Source organism: Pteropus medius, unplaced genomic scaffold, assembly GCF_902729225.1.
Source record: "Pteropus medius unplaced genomic scaffold, Ma_sr-lr_union100, whole genome shotgun sequence".
Taxonomy (NCBI): Eukaryota; Metazoa; Chordata; class Mammalia; order Chiroptera; family Pteropodidae; genus Pteropus; species Pteropus medius.
This window is the reverse complement of record NW_024345805.1, coordinates 24635-37550: the sequence shown is the minus strand read 5'-3', so window position 1 is coordinate 37550 and position 12916 is coordinate 24635. Positions and strand designations below refer to the sequence as shown.

The following is a 12916-nucleotide window of genomic DNA, read 5'->3' as shown; positions in this document are numbered from 1 at the left end:
AGTTGGGAGTAAGCAGTAGTGTTGAAAATGTTTCTAAAAGTCAACCTTTTTTATTTTAAAGGGAAGAAATTAGAATCCTTTTTAGCCAATCTATGCTGCTGATTATCATTGGGCGAATCCCTGGGGCACCACTGGATAAAAATATAGAAGATAATTTTTAAATGAAAATAATTGGATGTGCTTAGTGTTCTGTATGCTTATTCATCACTATTTGATATTTATTTTGATAATTTCATTTATTAAAACAACATCAAGGTTTTATGAAACTTCCAGAGAAATGAGACATCATTATATTGAGGCAGGAAGCCTAACTGTCCATCACAAAAGACACCTCTTACTTGTGGGAGAATAATCCTGGGTGAAATGTGACTGTTCAATGGACTGACTTCCTGGGTGAGTGAGTGTTTTCTTTCTGGAGGCCTGTGTTCCTGGGAGAACTTATTTCCTTGCTGTTTATCTGAGGAATGGGATCAGCTCCCTCTCTGTTTGCTCTAAAGCACTAGCTGACCTCAGCCCAAGCAGACTCTGCCCTTTGGTCAGGGCCGGGGTAGCTACATGTTGGATATGAGACAGTTATGGATAGTTTTCGGGGCACAGACGGGACAGACTCATGGCATGAGTATTCTATAGTGATCAATCATTCAAAGTTAACTCTCCAAGACTGGGACAAATGCCATTGTCTTGTTGAACCTACAACTTACTCTGTGTTTACTGATTGCAGGTGGGGCCTGTTCGGCTCTGATCGCTGACTCCTCTTCTCAGAGAAGGTGGTCTGGTCGTATATCATGAAGGTATGTACACTGTTACACGAAGTTGGATGCCCTATGTCTACAAAATGCTGGAGCTGGAACTGGTGCCCAATTGTGAGAAAACATTGATTCTGGGACAGCATCGAAGGGCAGTCTGTAGGTGGGCCAGGCAGAAAGGTGTTGATAAAAACATCATAACCAATATGCCTTTTCCATTCCCAGGACAGCGAGGACTGATGCTGTAGCTCATGTTGGCCTCTCTTCTGAGCTCCCTGACCACCATCATCAATAGCACCAGCACAGACCTTTAATCAAGGACTGCAAGCGAGTATCACTGAGACAAAGCTCCTTAGAGCTTGGAGGTGAGAATCCCGGCTTCTACCTGGAATTCCTCTGGACATGTGCAGATGTAGTTGTGAGCTAAAGCCCTCTTTCCATGGGATACAAGAAAATAAATCGTAGTGTTGTAGAGTGAGCAAGGGGTATTAGAGATCATTTAGTTTTTCTGTGTCTTTATGGAGATGCAATGATTGGGATATATTCAAAGGAAAGATTTGCTCTTCATTCTTTCCAATTCCCCTGGTTGTCTCGTATTTCTTCCTTTCTAATATTCCCCCAACTACATCTTCACAAAGCTTTATCAGTTTTTTGTTGTTTTGTTTTGAAGGACATAGAGTTCTTACCTTTTAATGTGGGTTAGTGAACTGTCTATAAAGTTTCTGTGCATATCACATGGAAGAGATAAGAGGTGAAGCCATCCACACACTCCACAGATGAGTTCATCTGATGCCGTCATTCAAGAGAGGCCACATTAAAAAGGGACAATCTCAAGGAAGAGACTAATTTGAGAAGGTGGCTGCTAAGATAGTCATGTCAACAAGGGGACCCTGAGCAGTCGGAGGCCTCTTAAGTCAGGTAGACAGTGCCGGAGGGAAGGCAAGCAAAAGAAATAATTGACAAAATGGTCTTCTTTTCCACATTCCTAATTTTCAAGAAAATCCTTACTGTTATCATTTCACGAACTTTTAAAACACCAAAGTATAATACATTGTAGAAAACATAGAAAATGTAAGTGTACAGCTCAGTGATTTATCCCCAAAAGACCACCTATGTAAATGCGAGTCAGGTCAAAAAATGGAAATTGCTGGCACCTAGAATCTCCCCTTGGCTTCCTTCTTTTCAAAATCAACCAGTGTAACTTCTCACAATTTAACCATTTCTAGTTTTGGGACAATTATTAACAAAGTAACCCTTTATACATTCCTTGATGTCTAGGTTATTTAGCACAGGATCGATTTCTGACATTCAGTGGCATTGCTGTTTTTTAACTGTGGTTCATTCAGTTTCTTGTATTCTAATTTTTCATTGTGTAACATGTGACCATTTATATTCTCTGTTGATGGACATTTGGCTGGAGCATTTCAGCTTGTGTCAGATGGTGCATGTGGACATACATTTGTACGAGGAATATTGCTAGAAATGTACATTTCCTTCAATGTCAGTGTTTTTTTTTTTAATTTACTATTTCAGATTAGAATGGAATATGGTAGGGATCTAATTAGAAAAGTGGTTTGATTTTGATTATTGCAAAATTAATGACATTGATGGATTGGTAATTAATTCTTAATGTGTAAAAGTGGTAATATTTTTAAATTAAAATTATAAAAGTGAAATTGGTTAATAAAATTCCATAAATTTCAAGTGTAAATTCACTAAGACATCTTATGTATAAATATTGGATTTTTTTTTTCACATTTCTTGTTTTGGAAATAGCTTTAAATATTTTCTGTAATGAAATCATGTTTTTATTTACAGCTTCACACGGATGTTTGTTTATCATCCTCCTCAGTCTGGCTCATTGGAGTCAGAAAGCTCTTCTCCCTTTAATCTGGAATCTGCCCATTCTCATTGACTCCTTCATCAAGTGGGGTCAGTTGTGTCCCCAGGTAGGACACTCTCAGTATATTTCAGAAGTTCAATGCTTGTGAAAAGCAGTCTTCAAGGAGCCTGCTGGCGTTTCTGTGAAATTAGTGATTGAGAAGAACTGACAGCCTGTTTAAAGATTGTGAATTGTTGATAATCGTAGTAATGGTTTCAGTAGATGAAACACTTGTATTTGGAACATTGCAAGGCCTCACCTGGGCCAGACATTGACACTGGACAAAGGTTGGAAGTGGGAAAACATTAAGACATCTGCATTTCTCTGCTGAGGAAGAGCAGAACTGAGAATCAGAGGCCTAAGAGGCAGTTGTTCTTTTCATAGGTGTATGATCGTGGGCACAAATCCTTTGTAAGTATCAGTGATAAATTAATGACACTTTCTTTTTCTTAGCCTCTCTTATTCATCGAATTTATGAGGTTTTTTTGGGGGGGTATGTTAAAAAGTATGTTAGTGGTTACTACAGTGGATTCAAGAAGTGCTATGAAGGGAAGTGAGGAATAATGGGATGGCAGGTCCTTAATACAGATGCTCAATAATTTTTCCCTGAGGAAGTGACATTTGAGCAGAGCCCAGCGGAAAATATGGAGGGGACCAGGTGCATGTGTAAATGCTGCATTCTTCCTCAGACATGTGTGTGGCATGTGTGGTGTGTGTGGGGACAGCAAGAGGTGAGGTTTGCCCATGATGATCAAAAGGGAGAGCGGAAAAAAAAAACAACAGTCAGAGAGGTAGTAGGAGGGGAGGTCACACAGGGCCACATGTGCCATCATTGGATGTTGGATTTTATTCTACATGTGACAGAAAACAACTGAGGCTAAGTGAGCTAGAGCATCTCGGGCTTTGAATTCTGATGATACAACAATAAGGAAAGTAGGCACTGTTTTGGGAATGCTCCCTGAGTTCCAGGTGTGTTGCTCAGGCTTTCCATGTTTGATCACATTCAGGTATTGAAATGTTGCAGGCATTTTGTAGAGGTTAATGGATAATTGAGCCTCTGTTTCCTGCCCAAATGTCTGTCTCTCTGCTCCAAACCCCACTTCTATGTTTCAGGAGAATACAGAAAAATGATAAACTGTTACAGACTGTTTAGTTCAATCTGTTTTTAGTATTCACGCAAAAAGCCCAGGATCATTTGGGTTGACTTGCTAGACTTCAGGGGCCTCTAATACGTTTTTAACCTCTTTCCAGAGTTCTAGTCAATTATTTCTACCTGCAGGAGTATTATCATATGAAAATGCACAAAGTAATATTTCTTGCAAGTTCTTTGTTGAATTGGCTATTTTATTTAAAACCTATCTAAACTGATTTAGTTTCCTTCAAGCTTGGAAAGAGAACATATAATAATGGGAATTGATTTTATGATATCAATAATAATTATTAATATAAAGTGTATACCATTTATTTTTATCTTGTATATTATGTAATTTTAGTTAGAAAATGATTAACTAATTGCTGACATGTGAACTATATTCACTGATGACTGTTCAATGATGCAGGTGAACAGTATTAATTATAGGCATTTTACTAACTTAATCTTTAAGTATAGCGTGTGGGCTTTTTACGAGGTCTAGAAGCTTGATATTGTTTAGAAAAACTAATAAATGCCCACAAGAATAAATGAAAGAACTAAGCATGGTGCAGATGTCTATAATGCTTGTGTTTAAGATTTAAATCCTTTCCCACTTTATCAACCGATTTAATATCATCGGCATAGTTATCTCAGAATGCTTGCATAGATATCTCAGCATGAACAACTTTTACATTACATGGGATTAATTGATGGCTAATATGTGCCTTAAATTGCTTCTAATTATTCAGCCTGACATCACTGTTTTTAAGAGAGCCAATTAACAGATCGTTATATTAAAATTTTTACCATTTTGGAATGAGAGAAAAGACTTTTTATTTTATCAAGATGACTAAATTCTCTTTTTCTACCCTCACATTTCATCTCAATTTCAGTGGCCGCTTGCCCCAATTTCTACATATGCAGTGTTTTCTCACAGTTTAGTGTGTACATGTCTTATGAAAGATGGCTTACATGCATGGTACAGTGCTGAAGAACAGAGAGTTTGGAGTCAGATTGCCTGGGTCCAATGATCATTCTGACACTTAATAGAATTTAGATTTTAAGCAAAGCACTTTATTTACTGTAAAGCAGAGATTTTAATAGAATTTTAATGGATTCTCTGTGAGAATTAATACTTTGAAGGAGCCCTAGAAACTAGTAAGAGTCCAAAATCTGTTAGTTACTATTCTGACATACTTACTCGATTGGTTATTATAGAACATGCACATTCAATGTCTTACCTTTTTCTAAAAATAAGCCTTATCATCATAAGTGTCCAAGAGCGTAACATCTCTGTGTCCTGCACACGTCACGTAGTCTTAGTGAGATCACTGGGATTCACATTCAGGTATTCCTCCATCTAAAGCTTATAGTCCTTATATCTAATCAATACACTCTTTTCCTTAAATATGATTTCTTGAGCAAGAAGATAGTTACAGATGCCTTCATCCCCATGATCTATTGAGAAAAAAAAGTCTTCAATTGTCAAAACAATAAAGGATTTGCCCCCCAAAAATCTAATACAACCTTTGTAAATTGTGTGACATAACTCAGATCTGTTTATTATAAAATAATTAATGATTTAAATAAATGCATAATTGAAAGACACGGAATCTCATTAATGTTGGATGAGGGTAGATAGAGTTTATTTGTCTCCTTCCACTTGGAGAATCAAGAAACATTAGCATTTGGGGACCATGGACAGCAGCCACTCCTAAGCACCTATGTAGGTGCAGGTTCCTTTGCCTCAGTAATCCTCTGGTGACCATTTACCGTTCATGATGTAATTCAAGAAAGTAGGCTGAGGGATAATTAAGTGTCTTCCCCCTTTTTTTTTTTTGAAATACGTTTTTTTGTTCTTGTTTCATTAGCAGATGGCCTTCTGGGGACTAATCACTGGATTTGAAATCCTGTGATCACAGAGTTTGCTGCTGGAGCAGAAAACCACTTCTCTCCCAATGAGTGTTTGAAGATGATGTATTGGGAGCACTGTCTCTACTTTGCCATCATTCTCTTTTTTTGTTGTTCCAATGATCATCCTTGGGATTTTCCTAATGACCGAACTCATTCTCAATATACATGTGAGTAATGAGTATTGAATTGGTGAGCATAATTAAGATTTTTTAAAAATATGCTACTTGTGTACAAGGCTCAGATCAATGAAATCATAGGAACATAGATCACTAGGGCGAGAGGAAACCTACGATATTATCATTCACCCATTCAACCAAATAAAAATATGTGCCAACTCTCTGCAAGGCATCAGTGAAATAAGATATGAAGGAATAGGAATTGGGTGACACACACACACAAATAGACACATACAGAGAGAGAGAGAGGGAGTGGGAGGAGAAAGGAAGGAAGGAAGTGAAAGAGAGTTATTTCTGGTTAAGAAGAAAATTTACAGCATTTTTTGGCTACCAGGAAAGAACAATTATTTTGCGTAAGAGATTGGAAAGACTTCATTGCAGATGTATCATCTGGTCAAGATCTTTGAGGATGAGTAGGATTCCACATGTAGAAGAAACAGACACACAAATGAGAAATATATCCCGACACTGAGCAGAAGAAAGTACAGTAGGACAATGAGATGAAATCTTATGCCTTTAGGATTGAGAAAAGTACTTAATCTGAATAATGTCCACTGTGCTGAGGACATGCAGAATGCTTCCCCTCCAAAAGTGTTGGTAACTATTTGAGTTTATAAAATTTGTGGGAAGACATGTTTATGAAGCCCTCCTACACCATGAGTTTCTTCCCATTCATGGTTGTCTATCAGGTAGAAATACTTGGGTCAGTGTGACCATTTCTGCAAATGTTTTTACGTGTGTTTATTCACTAAGAGATATGACCTTTGCAAATTGACTTATAGCTTCAACAATGACCTGAGAAAAGCCTTTGAAAGCACTGTGCACTTAAACTAGCAGTACAGGAAATAAACAACTAAGAAGGGGAGAATGTAGGCAGAACTGGAATGGAACTGGTCCAAGTGAGGACAGAAATTCAAAGGGCCCCAATAAGAGAGATTTCACAAGCAAGTAGATTTAGGATGAGAAATGCTGTGATTAAGACTTTAAAGAATCTATGACTACGAATCTTTGTGATAGGGGGAAAGCATATGCTTGTTATGTCTACAATGTATAGACAAACCAATTACAAATTCTAGTGAAATAAGTCTGTAGAAGAACTATATAAATCAAATACTGGGCTCATTGAGCATATGATACATTATAAATTAATAAATCTATTGGTACTAGGAACAGTATTTTTAGATGATTCTGGGCTGATAGTTCCTCATTGTGTCCAACCACATATCACATTTCAATATTCTTGAGACAATTACAGACAAATCATGGAAATCTTAATTATATTGACAAAAATATAATTTTGTAGACTATAACCACTTTAAACTATCTTTGGGAAAGTAGCTTTTAAGGGTAATGATTGTTAATGGACCTCATGTAGAATAAATCAAATGATCTAAAGAGGGAAGATGCAGACATAAAGCTTAGAAGAACTCAGAAGATATCTAAGAGTTTAAAATTGTGAATTTCAGATAAATTGAAAATAGTAATAATGAAGCTAATAACAAGTAGGCGGTAGAGGCAATGAATGAGTTAATGTGGGTAGTTACTTAACTCTTCAAATATTTTACAATTATAAATCCTGGTGTAGGAGTTTTTCCTAAATTATTTAGAATTTTCAATAATTGTCAAAAAGATTAAAGAGAGAAATAACTTCAAATGTTTAGCATATTTCAGAGACTGGGTGTGTTAGGAAATCTATTCTCTGTGATCTGTAGACTCTTATGGTGCTAAATGTTAAAAACCATGGAATAATAATGGTACCATCGTATTATTTGACCATCATTCATGTACTTGTGTGTTGCCTAGTTTACCTGTACCACTTGCTCTTCAAACAACAGAGAGAACAAATCTATGCAGGTACAAAAGTGAAAAAAGAAAAACAGGAAGGTGAGGATCATTTTACAAATGTAGTATCTGGTTCACCTTTGGTTTTCATGAAGGTGCTCTTTGTATCTGACTTGATTTAGGATACTTAAACTTCATCTAATTTGATTTCTGAAAAGCTGTCAGGTTTATGGCACTCTGCAATCCTAAAATTTTATCTTCTCACCATCCGAGACTACCTATTGCCTCTGAAATAAATGTATTTACCTGCCTGCCCATCAGTCAGTTAATCCATTCATTTACAATTCATCTGTGGAATTCCACATTGTCCTATTTCCAGTCACATAGTAAGTGTGACACAAATCAGTGTTGGCTGTGGTTAAGCAGCTAGCTCTAACTTCTTTTCCAACCTTGTTTCTAACTGGTCTCCATAATACGCACTCCATTCCATCCAGGGATGTTCCCTTAATTTGCCTCTCACATACCAAGCTCCTACACTAATCTTCCTACCTCCCTCCTCCAGAAAACAGTCTAGTATTTAAAACTTAGTTCTAATCACCGTTTTATGAGAATTTCTCCCAACAGCCATCCAATGATTCTGTTTTCCTAATACTTTAAACAACTATTGAGAATGTTCACCACTTTGAGATATGTGTTTTGAACTGTATCCGATTGTTTTGTGTTTTCTTTTTGCTTTCTTTCTTAATTTCTTTCTTTTTTTTTCTTTTTTTTTGATTTTGTTTTGTATTCTCCCAATTAGAGAAAGCATCAGTGCTATCTTCTCCTGTGGATTTTTCAGGTCACTGCCCCTGAGACTAGCATGAACATTTTCTTCATTAAGATTAATTTTTGTCTGGTTTTGGTAGGAAGAACATACATTCTTACAGAATTAATTGAAACATAGCCGCTTCTATCCATTTATTGAAATGTTTTAGTAATATTAGAATGATAACCACAAAGAAGTATCGGTATTTAACCAATAATGATATCATTAGGGTCTCGTGTCAATGTGTTTGTGTATGTGTCTGTGTGTGTTTCAGCAAGAAAGGGAGACACAGAGACAGAGAGTCTGACAGTTCTTCTCAACCACTGATTAAATTTATTATATGGCTATTGAAATATTTAGAGTTTTCATTTTTTAATGAGTAAATTTGGAAGGGTTATAATTTTTTCTGAAATTGTGTCAATTTGTACAATTTTCAAATGTATTGGCATAAATTTGTCCAATATATGGTATTGTTTATTATTATTTTTTTGGGGGGGGGATTTGTTTTGTTTTTATCTCTGGTGCCTTGTAGCTATATCTTCCTTTAACTTCCAAGAAAAGTTGATGTGATTTTGCTATTTTTCTTGATGAATCTCATCAAAGATCTGTCCATTACACTTTTAAATAGAACCAATTTTTGCTTATGTAGTTACTGTTATTATTATTATCATTATTATTATTATTACTACATTTTCTCTTTCATTAACTTCTCACATGTACACTTTTCTAGTTACTTTATACAGATTTAAAGCCTTCTTCTCTATTTTAAATTAACTAATTACCATAATTAATGTTCAGCCATTCTGCAGTTTAAAAATAAATAAGGCTATATATTTCACTGTTTTGCTTCATCTCACAGTTTTTATTTACACAATTATTATCATTTATTGCTTACTAGTTATTGCCTAATTTTATTGATTTTCTAGACCTTTGATTTACGAAGTAGATTCAAATTTTCTATTACTGCCATACATGGACTGGTTAATAATTCTTTTCATATTTTTCAATTCTCTCTATGGAATAGAATTTAAGTTATTAGATTTTTGGGTAAAGGGTGATGCTGATGCAGTTTTACCAGATATTGTCAAATTCCATTCCATAGGTACTGATTGATGCACAGCCACACTACCATAGCAGATACGAAACTTTTGCAATTTTACTAGTGATAGGTGTGACGTGGTACCTAGGTGCACTGTTTCGATTTTTTTTTTTTTTTAGCTACAGTGGTATTGCAGTGTAATTTTTAGACAATTTTTATAATGAAGTTAAAAGCCATTTGTCTTTTTTTTTGAACAGTTTATTCATGTTGAATAAATGTGACTGATTATTCAATGTGTAGAATCTAGCCTGTTTAATGGATTGCTGGTAGTCCTCTTTCTTTTTTAGTAATTTCTTATGTATTGAGTACACAAACACCTGTAATAGGCACATGAGGTTTTTAGTTTGTCAATTATTTTTATATATCTCTATGTCTCGGGTTTTTTCTGACCCTTAGAAGGGTTTGTGATCACTTTTTACAGTGATCTACTGCATTGAGCGGAAACAGCCAGAGTCAGTTGAAATAAGAGTTTATTTCCTCTGTTTTGGAATAGTTTAGTTATACAGATTTCTTTGTCTCAGGTGATCCTAAGGAACCTCATGAATGTCCCAGGATGGCTTATGATTTAACCTGCTGTTTGCAAAAGAAGGATCCGAAGCTGATGATGAATGGGCTGCATCTCGGAGGAGACTTCGAGGGACCACCGGCCAAGCCCTTGAAGACACAGTGACCACCAACCCATGCTCCTGCTCATGGGGTTCTTCTCCCAGGCTCTGCCCGCTGGACTGTTATCTGACCACTGAACACCTTTACTAAGTGCCGAATAATCCCTTTGAGTTTATCTTGTACAGGTTTATTTTGTCCTTTCCTGTAGCAAAAATTAGGTTAATGGTGGACAATTTTATCTGAGATGACTGTACACCAGAAATGTTGCTTTTTAGTCTTCCTCTGTGTAAATAGTTGACAACTTGAAACAGCAATGAAATGACACTATGGGTGTATGTAAACTCACAGCATTGTCTAATGTTTTGTTGTTCTTGATGGTGGTGATGTTGTTAGCTCTTCAGGAAGATTGTCTTTCCTTACATTTGTTCTCTGAGTTTTCCAGAGATTTCCATTTGAAAGGAATTCCTCTTTCAACTGTGCCTCATCCAGGAAGTTCATTTGTTTTTCTTTAAATCCTATTTTCTCCTCCCTGATTTCAAATTTGGAATGTAAAATTCATTCTTAATAGGAAATGGTGGGTGTGGCTTTGAAAATCTTGTTTTAATATTTTTATTGTATCTAATGAACCAATATAGATACATTATTGTTACCCATTGTTTACATGAATGTTCACTCTGGGTGTTAAGCAAGTCACTGGTTTCAATAATGGGTAATATCACATATCAACATTATAGTGTAATATCAGGTTTTTTTTTAATTTTTATTTTTTACTGACCTCAAACGCTCCTGTTTCCTTTATTAACCCCTCTCCCTTTTCTCCTGAGCTCCTGGCAATCACTCACCTTTCACTGTCTCTGTCATTTGACTTTTCCCAGAATGTTATCTTGTTGGGAGAAAAGAATATGTAGCACAGACTGATTTCTTTCACTTAGTAATGTACATTCAAAGTTCTTTCATATTTTTCATAGATATTCTTCAGTTTTCTAAACCGGTAGGAAATATGCCATTGAATTAATTCACCGAAATTTGTTTATTCATTCATGTTTCAAAGGACATCTTAGATGTTTCCAGTTGTGTGCCGTTGTGAATAAATCTACCGTCAGCTTTCCTGTGTATGGACATAATTTTTCAGCTCATCTGGGTAAACCCCTAGGCACACAGTTGCAAGGTTGTGCTGTAAAACTGTGTTTTGCTTTATAAGAATATGGCAGAATGCACTAGTGAAACCATCTGTGCCTGACACTTTCTTATTCTGTTATTTTGGAGGTTATTATTGATTCCATTCGTTTAATTGATATACATGAGAACAATGATTATTTATTCCATATTGGTTGAGTATGTTAGTTTCTGCCTTTTAAGGGATTGATTCCTTTCACCTAAACTATGGAATTTGGGGGCATAAGTTGCCCAAAATATCCTTTTCATAGCTTTTTAGTGTCCATTCGGTCCTGAATGATGGCTCCTCTCTGATCTAAGACATTAGTAATGGGTTCATCGCTCTGTTTTTATTTTTTTTTCTCCTGACTGGAAGTTTATCTAATTTTGGTCTCTTCAAAACTTTTGATTTATGTTGATTTTCCTTGTTGATGTTCTCTGTTCAGTACCATTCATTTCTACAATACTTTTTAATACTTAGTTTTTTCCTACTCGTTTTACATTATACTATACTATTTCTCTAGTTTACTATGGTAGAAGCTTAGCACAGTCCGTCATGGAAACTGGGACTGCCTTCTTAGAGGAACAAGGTGACACAGGCATGATTTTCTCGTCACACTTACAGAAGTTGAAGGCTGACAGGGGGCCCTTTAGACCTGAGAGCCACTCTTCATTGCAGAGTTGAAGGGATTGAGGCCCTCAGGAGGTGCAAACAGATGAGGACAAAATGGGTCTTCAGATCAGGCTTTATTTATTCTGTGGGAGCAGCAGGGCCCAGAGTTTTCACCTCGAACTCAATTCTCCATTTTCCGTTCCCACGGCCACCTCAACATCGTCACTGCCCTCGTACCTCACAGACGCTTTGTGGATTTTGAAGACTTCACCAGAGCGTACCATCTACATGTGATTTATTTCCTCTTTCTGTCTTTTTTTATTTTTTCTATCTGTTAGCTCTTCTTTTTGACTCTTCCCTAGAGATTCCTTCTCTTTTTTTTAATTTGTCTGATCCTAAAGGCCTGGTCTTATCCAGGCACTTGAAGTCCTCGAATTCCGTGTTTGTAACATCTCTCTCCAGTTCTCCTTGTCCTTTCTCCCAGCATCACCCTGGCTCCTGACCCCTTCCAGCAGCACTGAATCATCTCAAGCCACGCTGAGTAGCCTGGGCAGGAAGCTTGGATGGGAGTCAGAAGAGCTTGGCCCATCCTACTTGAGGGGCCCTGTGAGGTCTGGTTCTGCCTGGGGCACTCCCCGCATGATGGTTCTGGAAATGCACATTTGTTCCCTTGCCTGCAGCTTTCTTGAAATTCCCTAGGAGGAGCTTCAGGGGAAGGAGTCGAAGAAGCAATTCAAGTAGAAGGAGGATCGGAAGAACAACTGTGAAATGGAATGCTTGGGATGGAAAGATTAAGGCAATAAATGTGCATGTTCTTCATTGTTTCCTACTGCTTTGGGGGGAGGGGACATTTTATTAAAGCAACCAAACGGAGGAGAGCTCTAGGGTGGCATCTATTGCATGGCCATGCAAGTGATCAAGAAAATGGTAAAAAACAGTGAAGGCATATGAAGTATATCCTGAGAACATCGTTCCGAGAAGGGATGCTCAGGCCATGGGAGCTTCT

General features: G+C 36.8%; 1 long non-coding RNA gene across 6 annotated transcripts; it reads left to right on the top strand.

The window, feature by feature from the left end:
* The first annotated feature begins 255 nt into the window (after positions 1-255).
* On the top strand, positions 256-11255 carry LOC120612204 (uncharacterized). 6 transcript variants are annotated; one of them, XR_005655390.1, is made up of 6 exons: positions 256-393; positions 722-791; positions 972-1111; positions 2565-2695; positions 5635-5841; positions 10058-11255. It is a non-coding gene; the product is annotated as an uncharacterized LOC120612204 (long non-coding RNA). The 6 variants fall into 6 exon arrangements; XR_005655388.1 differs by having other exon boundaries at positions 5632-5841; XR_005655387.1 differs by having other exon boundaries at positions 2565-3039.
* Positions 11256-12916: the final 1661 nt, after the last annotated feature.